Source organism: Mustelus asterias, chromosome 7, assembly GCF_964213995.1.
Source record: "Mustelus asterias chromosome 7, sMusAst1.hap1.1, whole genome shotgun sequence".
Taxonomy (NCBI): Eukaryota; Metazoa; Chordata; class Chondrichthyes; order Carcharhiniformes; family Triakidae; genus Mustelus; species Mustelus asterias.
In genome coordinates, this window is record NC_135807.1 from 123,431,757 (window position 1) to 123,450,585 (window position 18,829).

Sequence of the window (18,829 nt, forward strand, 5' to 3'; positions counted from 1 at the left end):
TGAGGCCATGGAGGAGTTTGCTTGACCAGGAGTCAATGTAGGTTAGCGAACAGAGGGGGAAAAGGCAAATGGGATTTGGTATGAGCAAGAACATGGACAGTAATTTTAGATGACCTGAGGTTTAGAGGACAGAATGTGGGAGACCAGCCAAAGATGCATTGGAATAGTCAAGTCTGGGAGTAATAATGACATGAATGTGGGGTTCAGCAGAAATGAACTGACGTACAGCTCAAGTCTTAGTGGTGGAAATTGAAAGTTTTAGTTATGGTGCGTTTATGTGGCCAAAAACTCACCTCACCTTACAGGTTGCAAGCTTAGTATTAGACTGTTGCCATGGTAATGGAGTCTGGAGCAGGGACCAAAAACAATAGTTTCAATCTTTCTAATATTTAATTGGAGGACATTCCTGTTCAACCAGTACTGGATGTCCGACAAGCAGTCTGATAATTTAGCAACAGTGGAGAAACTAAAAGAGGTGGTGGTGAAACAGGGCTGGGTGTCACCAGCGTAAACATACACTTATAGTTTATTCAGAAGATTCATTATTTCCATTTTAATCTGCTTGCTGTGAGGAATACATTATGAAGCACTCTGAACACCGCTGAATGACAATCTAATCACATGGCAAGTACTTATTATAGCCAGTTATTTTTGGAAGGCCATTATAGGAGCTTATTTATTGATCCAGAAAAATTGACCAGAAAAAACATCTTACAAAATTCATTTGCATCCTAAATTCAATCAATACAGTAATCGCAAGTCAGTAAAAACAACTATTTCTACATTTTCCAACAAATTATCCTTACATGGACAAGTCGGGAGATGGAACACCACCACTATCAGCTGGGGTCCCAAGGTGGCTCGGCGTTAAAGTCGAACTGCTCTCTGTAGAGTGTTACTCCCAGACCTTCTGGATAATTGTTATACACCCGAACAGAAATTCTGCCCTGTAAAAGTGAGTTTAAAAAAGTCAACATTGATGCAATCGACTAAATTCAATGAAATTGCCAAAATAAATGTTTTCACAGTTCAAAACCAATATCCTAACAGAGCCCGCAAGCTCTAAACATTCTCCCAATTAAAAACAAGAGAGATGAATGAGTACAAAGTGAACAATCTTTGTACTTTAATTTTCATTTTATCTCCCGCATTCATTTTTGGTTGGTTGGTCAGATTGAGAAACACACATCTGTCACCAAGCTGATAAATTTTATTATGTTTAACCTAATAATACTAATTTTCACTCAATCAGCTATGGCATAAGAAAGCGGTTTATCTTCCTGGTGTCTTACCAGCTGTTATTCACACTGATTAAATAAAATACAGATGCTGACACCTATAATGTAACCTACAGAATGTTGACCTGACTGGCAGTAATGGCAGTGGTGTTCCCAGGAATTTGAACCTCAACAGTTCAACATATTCATGGCTTGGGTGGAGCGATAGACTTACACATTTGCAGATGGTATGAAGTTAGGAAGTACCATAGCTAGTGTAGATGGGAGCAAAAAATTACAAATAAAAGTGTGACACTGAGTAGGCAAAGCTATGATCAAATGTGAGGAAGTGAGGCCATCCATAGAAATCATAGAAACCCTACAGTGCAGAAGGAGGCCATTCGGCCTATCGAGTCTGCACCGACCACAATCCCACCCAGGCCCTACCCCCACATATTTACCCGCTAACCTACGCATCTCAGGACTCTAAGGGGCAATTTTTAACCTGGCCAATCAACCTAACCCGCACATCTTTGGACTGTGGGAGGAAACCGGAGCACCCGGAGGAAACCCACGCAGACACGAGGAGAATGTGCAAACTCCACACAGACAGTGACCCGAGCCGGGAATCGAACCCGGGACCCTGGAGCTGTGAAGCAGCAGTGCTAACCACTGTGCTACCGTGCCGCCCTTTTAAGAGGCGCTGGAAGTTCATAGAAACCCTACAGTACAGAAAGAGGCCATTCGGCCCATCGAGTCTGCACCGATCACAATCCCACCCAGGTCCTACCCCCCTTTTCCCTACATATTTTACCCACTAATCCCTCTAATCTACGCATCCCAGGACACTAAGGGGCAATTTTAGCATGGCCAATCAACCTAACCCGCACATCTTTGGACTGTAGGAGGAAACCGGAGCACCCGGAGGAAACCCACGCAGACACGAGGAGAATGTGCAAACTCCACACAGACAGTGACCCAAGCCGGGAATCGAACCCAGGTCCCTGGAGCTGTGAAGCAGCAGTGCTAACCACTGTGCTACCGTGCCGCCCCACTGTGCTACCGTGCCATTTTCATCCAAGAAAAACGGAATATTTTCTTCGGAGTAAGATTTTAGGCTGCAGAGGAGCAAAGGTGGATGTCCAAAGCTCATGCACAGGCATCAAGTAATCAAAAAAGTAAGGGATTGTTGACCATTAATTCAAAGGGCTTGGAATTCAGAGGAGAGGAAGTGTTAGTTCAGTTGTATAAAACTTTAGTGAGATTCTATCACTTTGGTAAGTTTTGGTATTGGAAGAATCACAGTGCAGATTCAACTAAATTACTTGCTTTGCATTTTCTCAAGTTTAGCAGATTGAAGGGTGATCGGGGTGAGGCCTTGAAAATTGGTCTTACTTGTAGTAAAAATTTAACATTGAATTTATACGGGAAAAAATATGGATTGGTTCCAGGAAGACTTTGTGACATGTTTAAAATGACACATTAGTGACATTGTAGTTTAACTTGCTGCGCTTTCATCTTTGGGCAGTCAAGTCACCTGTCTCATTTTCATCTTGAACAAAATTAATTTAGGCAGTCTCAACCCACTCCCAATATATGTTTGGCAACACAATACATCTTGCAGTCCAGTAAATATACTGAAACTTTCATTCAAGAAGAATCACAAAAATGGTATAGGTGCAACTATTAGGTACAGAAAACTTTACATTCAACAAATGCTTTATCTTTCCTGGAAATAAGTGGGCATGAACATGGCATACTTCTTAAAGTTACCCTTCATTCTAACTCTATTCTATTACTCTTACATGACTCAGCCATGCCCAATTTTGTGAATCACCCATGCCGATTACAAAAGAGACTTCTGAATGAGTAATCAGAGTATATTGAAAAATGACACCGGATACAGGTTTAACAAAACAGATCAGGGGTTAAAATTAGAGCAGCATAAAGGTATCATAACCATTCAACTGGCTTTTCATTGTTTAAAAAAAAACACCAGAGCCACTTGCTAATTTGGTACTTGAAGTTCTGGATAAAGTCAACAATGTTGTGTGCTTGCCAAGTGTACCATTTATTACTGAACACCCAGCAACAGATGCTACTTATAAATCCACCACTAGAATAGAACAGCAAGCTTTTCTTTTCATTTAACCGAGATAGCACTGTACAAGATAAGTTAACCAATTAGTTTGCAAGTAATAGTACTGATCAGACTTCTACTGCCAATCATTTCATTTACTTTTGCCATTTTACCTTTGATGGCCTGTCACTTTGCTCAGCTAGGTAACTCTGCCAAATAATGTATTCATTTTAGAATGACACATTCCATAATAAAAGTTAATTTTTTGTTAATAAGGTAAGTAATAGACAAATATTTAAAACTTTGTTTTATCTGTCTACAAGAACAATCAACTTTTGAGATTAATACCATATTTGCCTTCTGATCCTGAACACTCATGGAAGGAAAATATTGCATTCACACAAGCACAATAAAGCTTAGAGTACAAAAACTTATTTTTAACAGAAACTAAAGCCACTGTTTTCTACCTTGCATTAGCCGATTGAATAGCATGCTTACTTACACCTACACAGCAGTCCCCTTAACCAAATGAAGAAAGATAATTCTCCTCACAAAGACCACTGAAGCTTAAATATATTTGTGTCACATTATTACAATTTTGGACGATTACACAACAGTAGCAGTTTTACTGCAATCCACGGAACAGTCCTGTTCTATGTCCATTTGTGTCCTGTGATCAGTAAACCATCTTTTCTATAATTTGCGTGTCTGGTATTCGCAATTAGCCTGTTTGAAACTATCTGCCTCCTAAATCAGATGTAGTCTTGTGCTTTAATATAACTCTTCAAAATCAAAAACATAATTTGTACACACTAAATTAAAATATTCACAATTAAAATGAAAAGCAATTCAGCAAACAACCAAGTGACATATCACAAGAGAGAGTCTATGGCTGACTGATTATAAAATAACTTTGGAAATTAACAGAGCCTTCAACATTGGCAATCTGCACATTTTATTGACCCGCTTGGTCTTAAGTGTTCAGTGTGATTTAAATGATAACATTCATGAAGCAATCTTCGTGTTAAAGCCCTCAGTTCTAAAGTTAAGATGGAGAATCACAGATAATTTCCACTGAAGCCACATTTCCATTTGAACTCTAGGAATACAAACCTGAAATATCAGAAAATGGTGTTAGAGGCTTCTGATAAAGGGTCCATATTGAAACAAACGTGCCTTTGAAATAAAATGTGCCTTTATATTTTACATAATCTTATGAAATAGCTGTGCATTTCTCACATCTGTTTTCATTCCATCAGAATTTGGTGAAATTGAAACTCAAATATTCAGATGCAAATTTTAGCTCAACAGGAATGCACACTAACCATGTGTGTCAGCTATGAGTCAGTGGTAGCACCCTTGTCTGAGTCATAAGGTTGAGTTCAAATGCTATTGTAGAGACATAAACCCACAATCCAGGCAGCACAGTGGGAATGCTGCACTGTTGGAGGCACAGTAAGTGGTCTCACAACACTAGGTTAAAGTCCATTTGGTAGCACGAGCTTTCGGAGCATTGTCCCTTCATCAAGTGAGTGAAGAGTTTGGTTCATAAACAGGGCATATATAGACACAAACTCAATTACAAGATAATGTTTGGAATGCAAGTCTTAACAGGAAATCAAGTCTTTACAGGTGCAGACAATGTGAGTGGAGAGAGGGTTAAGTACAGGTTAAAGAGGTGTGAATTGTCTCCAGCCAGGACAGCTAGAGGTTTTGCAAGCCCGGGCAAGTCGTGGGGGTTACAGATAGTGTGACATGAATCCAAAATCCCGGTTGAGGCCATCCTCATGTGTGCGGAACTTGGCTATCAGTTTCTGCTCTGAGATTCTGCGTTGTCGTGTAGGCCACCTTGGAGAACGCTTACCCCAAGATCAGAGGCTGAATGCCCTTGACTGCAGAAGTTCTGACTTCTGTTGGAGGCAGCTATTTTATTGGTGAGACATTAAACCGAGGACTCTCCTGTCTGTTCAGGTGGACGTAAAATAGACCATAAAGCACTTGAAAAAAACAGAGCAATTCTGGTTTCTTCAAATAGTACATCTGTAACTGTAATAATTTTGAAGAAATCCTGTGCAACAGGGTGGCATAGTGGTTAGCACTGCTACCTCATAGCTCCATGGACCTGGGTTTGATTTAGGCCTTGGGTGACTGTGTGAAGTTTGCACGCAGTTCAAAGATGTGCAAGTTAGGTGGATTGGCCACGTTAAGTTGCCCCAAGATGTGTAGGTGAGATGGATTCGACATGGGAGCTGTGTAGGGTTACAGGGACAGGGTGGGAAGAGGGGGCCTGGGTAAAATGCTCTTTTGGAGAGTCGGTGCAGACTCAATGGGTCAAATGGCCTCTTCTGCACTGTACGGACTCTATGATTGTATGAATTTGTTTCTTCAGAAGCAGTCCACTATGTGCAAGGAGAATGATCTGAACAACAGAGCTGACTTGGGACAACAAGTGGAAAGAAACTTTTGTGCCACACAGGTTTCAGCCAATGGCCAAAAAGATAGCCTCCCCTTGACATTCAAGAAAATTTCCATTGAATTCTCCACCATCACCATCCCAGCTGTCAACATTGACCACATTCGTAACTGGTCAAATCACAAATACTGACTTTATGTCAACAATATTTAGGGAAAATACTAATATCCATGATGAGGAAGATTATATCAAGGCACTAAGAAAATTATAATACGATTAGGCAAAGTAAACAGATTTATGAAAAGGAAATAATTTTTTCAGTTGTAACCAGATAAGGGTGAACCATTGGATCTTCAAGAGGCATTGAATAATGTTTCATCCAAGAAGTTCTTTCATAAAATTGAGACTCATGCAATATTAGCATGGACCAAAGATTGGTTAATGAACAAAATACAGGTCATTTTCAGGATGCAGACTGTAACGAATGGGGTACTGGAGTGACCAGTGCTCAAGCTATTTATAATCTACACCAATGACTTAGACAAGAGGATTGAGTGCGATATACACTAGTTTGCTGACAATTTATAGTTAGGTGGGAAAGTAGACTGTGGAAGATCTGGAGGCTGCAAAAGGATTTAGAAAAGTTAAATGAGCAGCAAAAGGAAGGGAGAAGGAATATAAAGTTATCCACTTCGGTAGGAAAAACAGAAAAGTAGAGTATTTCATTCACAATAGACTGGAAAAGGTTAGTATTCAGGGCAACCTGGATATCCTCGTACGCAAATCACGCAATTTGGAAAGCCATTATTACAAATGGATTGGAGTGCAATTGTAAAACAGTCTTACTCCAATTTGCTTAGGGCCATGGTGTAACCATAATTGTAGTTTGCTCTTCCTGCCTTAGCAGGGATGCAATAAGGATTGACTAGACCGATTCCTGGAATGAGGGGATTATTGTATGAAGGAGAGATATTCAGTAGGCTAGGTAAGCATTCCCTAGAGATTAGTAGAAGAAGAGATGATCTCATTTACATATTCTTCACTTAAAGGTTTATAAACTTTTGGAATTCTCCACCAGTGTTGTGGATGCTCAGTCATTGAGTACCTTGGGCAGATCAACAGATTTTGGATACTAAAGGAATCACGGGATGTGGGATGGTGTAGCTGAGGTCGATCAGCATCATCATTATTAAATTGCAGAACAAACTGAAGGGACTGAGTGGCCTACTCGTGCTCCTATTCCTTATGCTCTTATGTGCATTGCCTGCCTCCAAAAAACCTTTCCACCATCTGCAGGCTCAAAATCAAAAGTCTGACTGAATACTCTCCACTTGCCTGGCTTCAAAAACATTCCAAGAGGTTCAACACCATCCAGGACAAAGCAGCCTGCTTGACTGACACTCTATCCACCACCTGAAACATGCACTTCCTCTACCATTATCACACTGTGATTGCAGTGTACATCACCCATAAGATGCACTTCAGCAACCAAGACTCCAGGATCACCCAAACCCCTACCCTAGGACAAGGGCAAAAAGGTCATGGGAACACCACGACCTGCAAGTTCTGCTCCAAATCATACAACTTGTCTTGGAACTATATAGCCATTTCCTTCACTGTTGCTGGGTCAAAATCCTTGAACTGCACACACACCTACATTACATGAACAACAGTGGTTTAAAGAGACAACTCACTCGTTTTTCAAGGACAATTAGAAATGGGCAATAAACGCTGGCCTTGCCAGCAACACTCATTCCCTGAAGGAATGAAAAGGAACAATCAGAAAGTTTCACTGTTGTTAAATCAAACAATTTCTTTATGAACTGATTTATTACTTTGCTACACTGGAGACACAATGTTCCTATGATTTGGTTCTGCAGGTGGCAATATCCACACAATTAAATACTCACTCCTATCTCCAAAGTCTAAATACACAACTGTCTAGGCCAACCCTATTCTTAGCTCAGTTATTAATCATTTTAGATTTATGGAAAACAGGTAACCTACATTATGCATGTATCAGCAACTTATACTCAACAAATTAAGGGCAAATGAGGATGATCTTAGGTCTACTCCTTCACTTTCTATTGAAAATTAAAATACATGACAAGATATTTCAACATTTTGTTTCACCACTAAATTTATTATAGCTGCTAGTTTCATTATGAGTTAGCCTGTCTACATAATGTGCCACACAGTGTTATACACCTACAATCTGAAACCACCACCATAGCAGCTATTTACCATCCAGCTGAGCCATACAAGAGAATTGTAACAAGAATATACTATAAACGTAAACCATACGAGTAGAAGGGGACCCTTTGCATTGCCCAAACATGGACATATTCAGAGGACATTTCACTTCTATTGGCAGTAGCTTCTCGGTCAGGTAAGCGATCACTGGGACATTTACCCAAATTAGGATTGTTCCAATATTGTATTTAGAGATATCCACGAGAACCAGAAACTCTCAGGTATAATTAGTGCTGGCCAAAAAAGAAACTTCCCAAAGTCTTCTTGACAGTGTTTCCATTCATCCCCTTAGGTCTGCTCTACCATTCACTTAGATCATGACTGATTAGTGCATGTATTCCAATTATCAGCCTTCTATATTATATCCTTTGCTACCCTTACCAAAGAAAAATCCATGAAACACAGGCTTGAAAATGTTAACTGGCACAGCATCCACCAATCTTGAGAGAATTCAAACTTTCCACGGCCTGTTGAGTGAAAAAATGTATCACGATTATATTCCTAAATGGCCTAGCTCTAATCATGATGCCTGAACTCTGCTGCTCTGTCTCACCGCGAAAACATATTCTAATTTGTCATCTTCAGATCTCAAATAGATAACCTCCTACCTTCTAATATTTTCAACATCTGCTGTAGTTTTGCCCCCATGCTTAAGTCTGTCTCTCTCCCTTTCTATCTTCCTGCACCCACTTGCGGAACCTCCTAACTGGTGTCATCTGCAAACTTGGATATAAGACTATTTATTCCTTCATCCAAATAATTCATATATATCGTGAGAAACTCAAATCCCATAGAGATTGATGGAGAACACAACAAATCACATCGATCAACGAGAGAAGGTTCCCTTTGTCCCATATGTTTCTTTGGCACCCAAGTCCACACACGTTTTCCAATAACCTCTTGTGCTGCATTGTGCAAATACCATCTGGAAATCCATATCAGCAATATTCAGAGACTTGACTTTCCACCATGCCCATGACCACAAAAAAATTCACTAGATTAATTAGACACGATCTAAACTTCACAAATCTCTACTGATTGTGATCAGTTATTGTTTATCCAGATGTGCAGTCACTGCCTCTGAAATGAATTCCAGTTAATTTCCCCATAATTGGTGTTAAAACGACAGGTCTGTAGTTACCCGATTTCTCTCTCCCTTATTGAATAATGGAGTGAATTATGCAGTTTTCCAATCCAAAGGATCTATCCCATAATCTACTACACTTGGTAAAATTATGACCAACAAATCTGCAATTTCTTTATCTATTTTTTTCTTAATAACCTGGGGTGAAAACTATAAGATACCTTAAGACCTATTATTTTTCCAATTACTACTTGTAAACTATGAAATTCACCAAATTCTTTCTCTGAATTCTTATTTTTTGGTTTCTTTATACTTTAACAATGAAAAAAGTTACAAAATAGTCATTTGACAAGTCAGACATTTCTTTATTATCCATTACAGTCTTGTGGACTGTAACACTACATTCTCGTTTCCTTCTCTATGAGCGGTATGTTTTGTCAGTATAGCGCGCAAGAAACAATACTTGTCACTGTATGTTAATACATGTGACAATAATAAATCAAAATCAAAAGTTTATTCACTACGTCTTCAACTTGGTGTCTCTCAGTAGGGCAGTGATCATGTGACTTAGTGATCCAGAAGCCTTGACCAATAATCTAGACAATATAAATTCAAATCCCTGCAGAGTAGTTTACAAAGTCAAATTCAGTTAAACAAAAACAAAATAAATCTGGAATTTCAAGCTGATTTGATTAGATTTATTATTGTCACATGTATTAGTATACCGTGAAAAGTATTGTTTGTTCCACGCTGTACAGATAAAGCATACCGTTCATAGAGAAGGAACAGAGAGAGTGCAGAATGCAATGTTACAGTCATAACTAGGGTGTAGAGAAAAATCAGTTTAATGCGAGATAGGTCCATTCAAAAGTCTGATGGCAACAGGAAAGAAGCTGTTCTTGAGTTGATTGGTTTGTGACCTCAGACTTTTGTATCTTTTCCCAACTGAAGGTAGAAGAGACTATGTCCGGGGTGCGGGTCCTTGAATTTGCTGGCTGCTTTTCTGAGGCAGCGAAAAGTGTAGACAGAATCAATGGATGGGAAGTTTGCATGATGGACTGGGCTTCATTCATGATCCTTTTTAGTTTGTTGCAGTCTTGGACAGAGCAGGAGCCATACCAAGCTGTGAAAGAATGCTTTCTATTGTCTCAAAGTTTGAGTGTTGTAGCAGACATGCCAAATTTCCTTAGCCTTCTGAGAAAGTAGAGCATTTAGTGAGCTTTCTTAGCTATAGCATCAGCTTGGAGGGACCAGGAAACCTTGAAGCTCTCAGCTCTCAACCATTTCCACTTCATCCCCATTCATGTAGACAGGGGCATGTCCTCCACTATGCATCCTGAATTCGATGACTATTTCCTTTATTTTACTGAAAGGAGAGATTATTGTCGTTGCACTTGTTCACGAGATTCTCTATCTGTTCCCTGTACTCTGTCTCATCATTGTTTGAGGTCCAACCCACTACGAGGTGCCATCAGCATACTTGAAAATTGAGTTGGAGTGGAATTTGGCCACACAGTCAGAGGTACCCAAGGAATATAGTATGGGGCTGAAGACACAGCTCTGTGGGGCACCAATGTTGAGGATAATCATGGAGGAGGCGTTGTTGCCTATCTGAGAGCCAATCTCAGAGCCGGCAAAAAGATAATAAAATCTGATGTGTGAGCAAGGTAAGGGCTTGACAAAGCAAATCCAGCCGGTCAATCTGCCAAGTCCTCCTCGCAAACATCTGAGAACTGGTGGCAAAATTTGAAGGGCTGGCCCACAGACTAGTTAAGAGTGGCTTTACACTCAACAATACAAAATCAGCAAATATTTATTGTCCTATCCCGCCTCAGGTACAGTCACAGTGATAAAATCAGGTCAGGACGGCCTCAAAATTAACTCGGAACTATAAAGACTCATGGCTTCAGCTCAAATATATCACAAATATGCTCCTGCTGGCCATCATTTTTTGGCCCTCGACAATAAAATCCCTTAGAAGTTTTCAAAAGGCAACTGAATGTATACTTAAAGTGGGCTAATTTGTAGGAATACAGGGGAAAATCTGGAGCAAGGAAGCAAATTGGATAACTCTCTTTTAAAGAACTGGCACAAGTAGAACACTTTAACCTGTGCTTAACCCTCTTTAACCTGTGCTTAACCCTCCCTCCATTCACATTGTCTGTACCTTTAAGACTTGATTACCTGTAAAGACTCGCATTCCAACCATTATTTTGCAAATTGAGTTTGTGTCTTTATATGCCCTGTTTGTGAACAGAACTCCCACTCACCTGATGAAGGGGTAGCGCTCCGAAAGCTTGTGGCTTGTGCTACCAAATAAACCTGTTGGACTTTAACCTGGTGTTGTGAGACTTCTTACTGTGTTTACCCCAGTCCAAAGCCGGCATCTCCACATCACAGGTAGAACAAGCAGTGTGGGTTCTTCTATCTTGTAAGATTCTATCTTTTTTGTGAAGCACTACAGATTAAGACAAATTTACCAGTCAAAACTGGACACACATGAGGCAGAAGGCCTTTAACAGTACATTACAATGCAGCATCTCATGGCTCCTCACTCTTGCATCACCAAACAAAATGACCAATCCTGGTTCAATAAGGAGGGTAGAAGAGCACACAGGAGCAGGATTAGGTATGCCTGAAAATGATGCACAAACCTGATGGAACTAGAGGGAGAATCAAGCAACGAGCTTCTGGAGGTAACTAAATGAACATTCCCATCTGCAATGCTGCCAAAATTTAGCACATCAGTGTAACAGACAAGGTTGAGTGTTAACAACCATCTTCAGCTAAAAGTGCTGAATGGGTGTTCTTTCTTGACCACTTCCTGATATCCTCATCAGAGATGTCAGTATGTGACTACACACAGCAAAGGATACAAACCCCAATAACATCCTGATTACAATCCTGAATATTTGTGCTGTACTAGTGCAGCAACAACATCATCAGCTACTCAATTAATGTCTAAAATTGCTCATCAATGTTTTTTCACAAATAGCTAGACTGTTAATGTGCCTTGCAGAAAAGTCTTGAAGGGCTCATTGGTCAACTATAATCTCTTCATTCCAGCAGTTTGTTCTCAAAATTGTGAAAGGAGTTGCTGCTATCAAATGGCACTTGCTCACTTTGGGTTCTGCCAGGATTATTTAGCTTAGATACCATTACAGCCTTAATCCAAATACAGGCAGAGTTAAATTCAAACTAAGGCGAGTGCTCTAGACATAGAGGCAAGATTCAATTGAGTGTAGCACCAGGGAGTTTCATTAAAATTAAGTCAATGATGATCAGGAAGTAACTCTTCAGTGATTGGAGTCATAATTAGCATAAAGAATGGTGGCAGTGGTTTTTGGAGGCTAATTACCCCAGTTTTGGATATCACTGCAGCTCTTCAGGGTGCATCATAGGCCCAATTATTTGCACTGACTCTCCGAACACAAGGTCAAAAGTGAGGATTGTTTACTGGTGATTTCAGAACTCGGATTCACTTGCCATTCCTTAGATAATGAAGCAGCCCATGCCTGTATCCAGAAAGCCTAAACTTATACGAGGCCCGGGCTGATGAATGCCAAGTAGCATCTGTGTCACACAAGGACCAGACAATGGCATTCCCAACAGAGTCCAATTACCTCTACATGGCATTCGATGGCATTATCACACAATCTTCCACCAAACATCAGCTTGGGCATTGCTACTGACTAGAAAAACAAATCACATAAATGTTGTGGCTACTAGATCAGGTCAGAGGCTGCATATTTTACAACCCATGGCTGAACTTCTGACTTCCCAAAGCCTCGCCACGACTTACAAGGCAAAAGTCAGAATTGTGACGGAATACCCTCCGCTTGCTTGAGTGGGACAGCTACAACAACTCTCAAGAATACAAACTTCAGCCAATGCAAAGCAGTCCATCCTCTGCTGCAAATATACGGTTGCAGTGTGTCCTTACTATTGGATAGGCTGCAGAAACTCAACAAAGTTTCTTCAGCAGCCCCTCCCAAAACCTTGCCTTGATCACCTAGAAAGAACAAGGGCAACCACCAATTGTAAATCACACACCATTCTGATTTGGGTACGTAAGCCATTCACAATTCTAGAAGTCATCACCAAACAGAATTGTGGAAGTTTATATGAAGGGAGAGATTAAGGACAGAGAATAAAAAGAAAAGAGGTTAACGCAATGAATGAAATTGTGCTGAGGCATGGAGGATTTCTGTGCAAAAGCTGGTGTGCTCCATGGGTGAGCAGTAAATAATAAGCATTTGAAAAGTTGGGGCGAGATTTTCAATGGTGGCAAAGTGCTGAGTAAAGGCAGAGAACAAGTTGAGGTTTGGTGATGGAGATCACACCATCACCAATGCAGAATGGCAAAGTTGTGAAAGCTGTAGCCAGGCAGCAGGGATTCAGTAAAGAGGACGGTAGCATTACAAAGGTTTCATCAAGGCCATGACGTTGATACAATCATCAGCAACAAGGTCATGGCAGCCTGGAAGTGCACGCACAGGCTGTGCACCAGCTGACCCCTTTATATTACCACACGTCTGTGCTCGCTCCCTCCAGTGAGAGAAAGGTCAAAGAGAGGGGAGGTTGGGGTTGCTACATGTAAGGAGACCACAAGCCAGGTCCTATGGAGGGTGGTGAGACTCAAATGAACGTTGTGGAACTACCCAAGACATTCAAGTCTGGAAGAGCAGCACAAGAATAGGAACTTCAAGGAGAAATGGTAAGGAATTAGATGTGGAGCCAGCGAAGTACCCAAGAAGGGGAAATAATGAAAAGAGGAGAAAAGGAAGATTAAGAAAAAGGAAAATGTAAGTAATTGGCCAGAGTGTCAATTCACTCTGAGGCCAGTTGGTAAAATAGGAAACCAAAAGCCAATCTTACTTAATGCTAGCTTTATTTACAAAGCATATCACAAATGTCTGTTTGCCTCCTCCCTAAGCAGTATCCTCCATCTATGGTCAACTTTAATAATATAATTAACGGAATGTTTGACTAAATGGGCATATGAATAGACAATAGAGAAGCTAAGACAAAGATTAGGGTAATTTTCTCATCGTGCCAAGTAAAAGACATGCATCTATTTTTGTCAGTAAACAGCTGGATCTCACTGCTGACTGAAATGCAATACACTATGACAGTTATGGACAACAATCAAGTGAATGTCACAACTGACCGTGCTGTTTGTGCAACCCTTCAGCACTCCTTGGTCTTGGTTTCACTCAGATACAACACTCAACCATTTTAATAATGCACATTTGACTGTTTGATCATCAGATGAAACTCGAGTCCATAAAAAAGGTAAAAATTGGCTAAGGAAACCATTCCAGTTTGTCCACATCAACATTAAGCAGCTGTTATTGTATTGTAAAGCTCAAATGCTTTTCCATACACACAATCAACATTTACAGCTTTGAATATTATCCACATCTCTAAGGACATGTTCAGACCACTTCATTTGCTCACCAGATGACATTTATTGAATTCCCATTGCAGCACTTGAATTAGGCCATTCCAGAGTAAGCTTATTTTTAACAAAGGTTTCAAAACAGCGGGTTTCTAATTACACAAAATCACTTCAAAAGTTTATTTACTATGTCCATATATATTCCCAGTGATAAAGTCAGAAAATAGTTCAAAGGAATTCAAGTACTGCATAATGCTGTACAGCTATTAACTCTATTTGAAGTGCAATAAAACCCCAATTATCAGCCTTACTTTGAACCGTGTTTGCAATTATATGTGAACTGGACCAGTGTGAGTCAGGGCTTTCAACCGTCTGGAACATCAGGGTGGACATTATACACACTTTAAACTTCCAAGCACTTCATGGCCATTTGCTGCACCACAAAATTCACTCATGAATACAACATGCCTCACATAATCTTTCGGGGTAGACATTCGAGTTTGTTGTTGTCTTTTTGAGCTGCTGCTTGAGCGTCAGTTAGGTGTTGGTGGCACAGATTATCTGCCAATTTCACCAGGTGGACCCCACCCACCTGTTCAGCTGTTTGTCACTCGGTTTAATAACCACAAACTGCTGCATTACATTAATTAAATAATTGTGAACTGAGAGCACATTGTGTCAATCTCGACCAAACCTCTTCACTGTCACATACTAAACGCACTACTGAAGGTCATTTCTGTTCTGACATTCATTTAACATCTTTCATACAGGCTGAGGAGACTTGGACATTCAATGCAATTTCAGCAAGTTTTATTAGCAGTGACCAAAGTCAATATAATCTCCCCGAAGGGGAGAAATTTAAGGGGGGGGGGGTTAAAGAAAGATGATTTGAAAACAAACAGGATGTCTCCCCCCCCCCCCCCACACGCCCAGTGTCTCAATGATTTTATTCCTCTGGACCTCAAAATAAGAGTCCACAATGTTACCTGAAACATTTACGAAAGCTCTGACCGACTTCACTCCCTGACAATGTTTAAAATCAGCAGTGGTGTGATTTGCTGTCTGCACACTCCGGCATGCCCGGCTCCAGCTGTCCCCGCTTCACTCTCTATTTATTGCCACAGGCGCAGCCGGCGCTATTGTCCACACGCAACAATAGCATCAATCTGGCCTGTGCCGGCCCCAACCGGAACATTACTACCACCGACTATTTAAAAACAATAATAACCGGCACCCACACACACCTTCCACTTTCTCCTCGGCCCGGCGCGCCTTTTTTTTGAAAGCCAGAAACGGATGGGCGTTAAGGGGGCAATCCAAACAAAACAGACAATTAAACTGCATAATGTTGTTTTGCTTTAGCCCACTGGAGCCGAAAGCCTGGCTGGGTTTTGTCACGGGAATGCAGCATTGTGTTCGATGCCAACCACGATGAAAAAGTAGTGGACTAATGGGATTAAAGCACGTTCTACTTTCAAATAAATGGGCATGGAACCGTCGGGAATTCAAAGCTTGATAATGGCCGGCGATGGAAATGATCTGTTAATTCCCCCCCCCCCCCCATTAAAGATCTAGTGGCAATCCTTGGAAAGTTTCTTGTGGCCAAAACAAACAAAACCAGTGCAGGAAAGTTATAGCTGAAGAAAAAGACATGCCAACTTTCCATCATTGTCGTTGATTTGGAACCACGTCAAAGTTTCCAGTTATTTTAGTACTTTGGGGGGGGGGGGGGGGGAAGAGAATTGCTTTGCATTACAAGGATAATAGATTTTGTGATAAAAACAAAAGTGTTGGAAAAGCTCAGCGGGGTCTGGTGGCAATCTGGACCGAGGGAAATAATACTTTTCACTGTAAAGTTTAAAGTTGATTAGTGTCACAAGTAGGCTTACAATAACACTGCAATTAAGTGACTGAAAATCCCTCAGTCGCCACACTCAGGCACCTGTTTGGGTACACTGAGGGAGAATTTAGCATGGTCAATGCACCTAACCAGCACGTCTTTCTTACTGTCGGAAACCGGAGCACCCAGAGGAAACCCATGCAGACACAGGGAGAACGTGCAAATTCCGCACAGTGACAAGCTGGGAATCGAACCCAAGTCCCTGGCGCTGTGAGGCAGCAGTGCTAACCACTATGCTGCCATGCCTCCCCATACCTCAATACATGTGACAAATAATAATAAATCAATTCAAGATGGAAGAGTTAACATTTCGAGTCCAATTCTTTTCAAACATGTTTAAGCTTCTCTCTGAGCCCTGGTGTTGTTAAACTTCTTACTGTGTTTACCCCAGTCCAACGCCGGCATCTCCACACCCTGATGCTGAGCCAGACATTGAGCATTTTCGATTTAATTTATTATAGTCACATATAAGTCCAAAGATGTGTCGGTTAAATGGACTGGCCATGCTAAATTGCCCCTTAGTGTCAGGGGGATTAGCTAGGGTAAATGCATAGGGTTACAGGGATATGGACTGGATGGGATTGTGGTCAATGCAAATTCGATGGACCAAATGGCCTTCTGCACTGTAGACTCCATGTATTAACATACAGTGAAAAGTATTGTTTCTTGCGCGCTATACCTTTCTATTTTCAACATTTGCAGTATCTGGCTTTTCCTTTATTTTTTAAATGAAGTGATGGGGGAAACTGTGCTAGCTTGACAGCCCAGGGAGCCGGCTCCACTTGCCCGGAAAGCCTGGGAGAAAGGGTTTTGGGAAGGAGATTGAATCCTCACTGTCTTTCCCCTTCAAGCTGGTGCTGCCATACTCTCTCTACCCCTGCCACATGCAGGGCGGCCATCACTGCGCCACTTGCTGAGTCTAACACAGCCGGCAACCCGAGGCACAGTATCAACATAGAGCTGAAAATACGGGTCATTTTGAATGTATGTTTGTTTTTAAAAGCGCCTTTTGGTTAGAAGTTTGAACCGAGGGGATATAAAAGCGGCGGGTGCGCCATTCCTTCCAGTGTGTGAAGGCTGCGCCGCCAGAAAATGAAAATTCAACACCCACCCACCCCGCCCGCACGACATTTTATTTCAAAACATATGTGAATAAATCCCCGTCCCCAACCGTCACTTCCATTCAGATCCAGGCCAACGTCAAAAGCGTGCTGACGCCATTTGATTGACAGCCACCATGGCCATACAGGAACGAGGGACCGCCCGCCCTTTCCTCCAATGGGAAGGCCGGCAGGAGGAAAGGGGCGGTCCCCGGCGCGGTGCATGCTGAGATAGACAAGTCCGCCTTCGAGCTGAGGGGAGGACGAAGGCCGGGCCAGTCAGCTGTCGCCCCACACACAAACACGGATTTTCCTCTAACAACACCAGCGTTTCACTCCTTATATCACCCTGGCAGTATTTACATCTCAATCCCACTCGTCGGTTCATCTGATCGCCGCCTGTTTTTTGTTACCACCCGCTCGTCTCATTGAATGGACAGGTTTACAGATTTCAGAAACATGGCAACCCCCCCCCTCCCAAAGGAAGAAATTGTACTTACGTGAGATAACGGCCCAAAAGATTTGGTAAAGCGTCTTCTCTTTTTAGGCGGAATTTTTAAAAAGTAATAGGGGGACGTACAAGAGAAAGACGATGACCGCTCTCTGCCATAAAAAGCTGGTCCCGCTTGGAAGGTGGAAGGAGCGTCTCACATAGGTTCCAGTGCAGGCTGCGGACAGAGTTGGAAAGGAACAGCCGACCGCCGGGCGCAAGCTTTTATAGCCTCGGTTCGGAACCCGGATGCTGGTGGCTCCGCCTCCTGTCCCCCCGCCCGGCCCCGCCCTCCCTCAAACCCGGTTTCCACAGCAACCGCTCGAGGGGCCGGGCGGTACATCTGTAGCCGTTACTGTCACACGCAGCCCACCCTGTGCTGGGGCGGGAGAGGCTCAACCATTGCATCTGGCTCAGTCCCAACTTCCACGGGCGAATGGATCTGTCAACATTCCCTTTCTCGTCCCACGGCGTGCCCAGTGCTGTCACGTTTTCCGGTGGGCTGAAGATGGTATTTGTGAGGGAGGAGATTGCTCCAGCTAAAGTTTATTTATTAGCGTGGCAAGTAGGCTTACATTAACACTGCATTGAAGTTACTGTGAAAAATCCCCCCCCAGTTGCCACACTCCGGCGCGCCCTCACTGAGGGAGAATTTAGCATAGCCAATGCACCTAACCTCCCACGTCTTTCAGACTGTGGGAGGAAACCCATGCAGACACGGGGAGAACATGCAAACTCCGCACAGACAGCGACCCAAGCTGGGAATTGAACCCAGGTCCTTGGCGCTGTGAGGCAGCAGTGCTAACCACTGTGCGGTCCCAGATTGACATGGTGAATAAAAATAAGTTTTCTCCAAATCTGTGTCTGCTGGGCAGAAATGCTGTTTTTTTT

The 18,829-nt window shown here is 42.0% G+C and overlaps 1 protein-coding gene across 2 annotated transcripts in view; it reads right to left on the bottom strand.

Annotated features, from left to right (window-relative positions):
• Positions 1-18,359, bottom strand: part of LOC144495922 (antizyme inhibitor 1-like) — a 47,129-nt gene extending 28,770 nt beyond the window's left edge. Inside the window, exons 1-2 of one of the 2 annotated variants that reach the window (XM_078216743.1) lie at positions 17,949-18,359; positions 807-947 (exon numbers count right to left, since the gene is read on the bottom strand). The gene's annotated coding sequence lies outside the window, so the exon portion shown is untranslated. The remainder of the gene's footprint in view (positions 1-806; positions 948-17,948) is intronic. The other variant, XM_078216742.1, reaches the window with a different exon arrangement.
• Between the last annotated feature and the right edge of the window lie 470 nt (positions 18,360-18,829).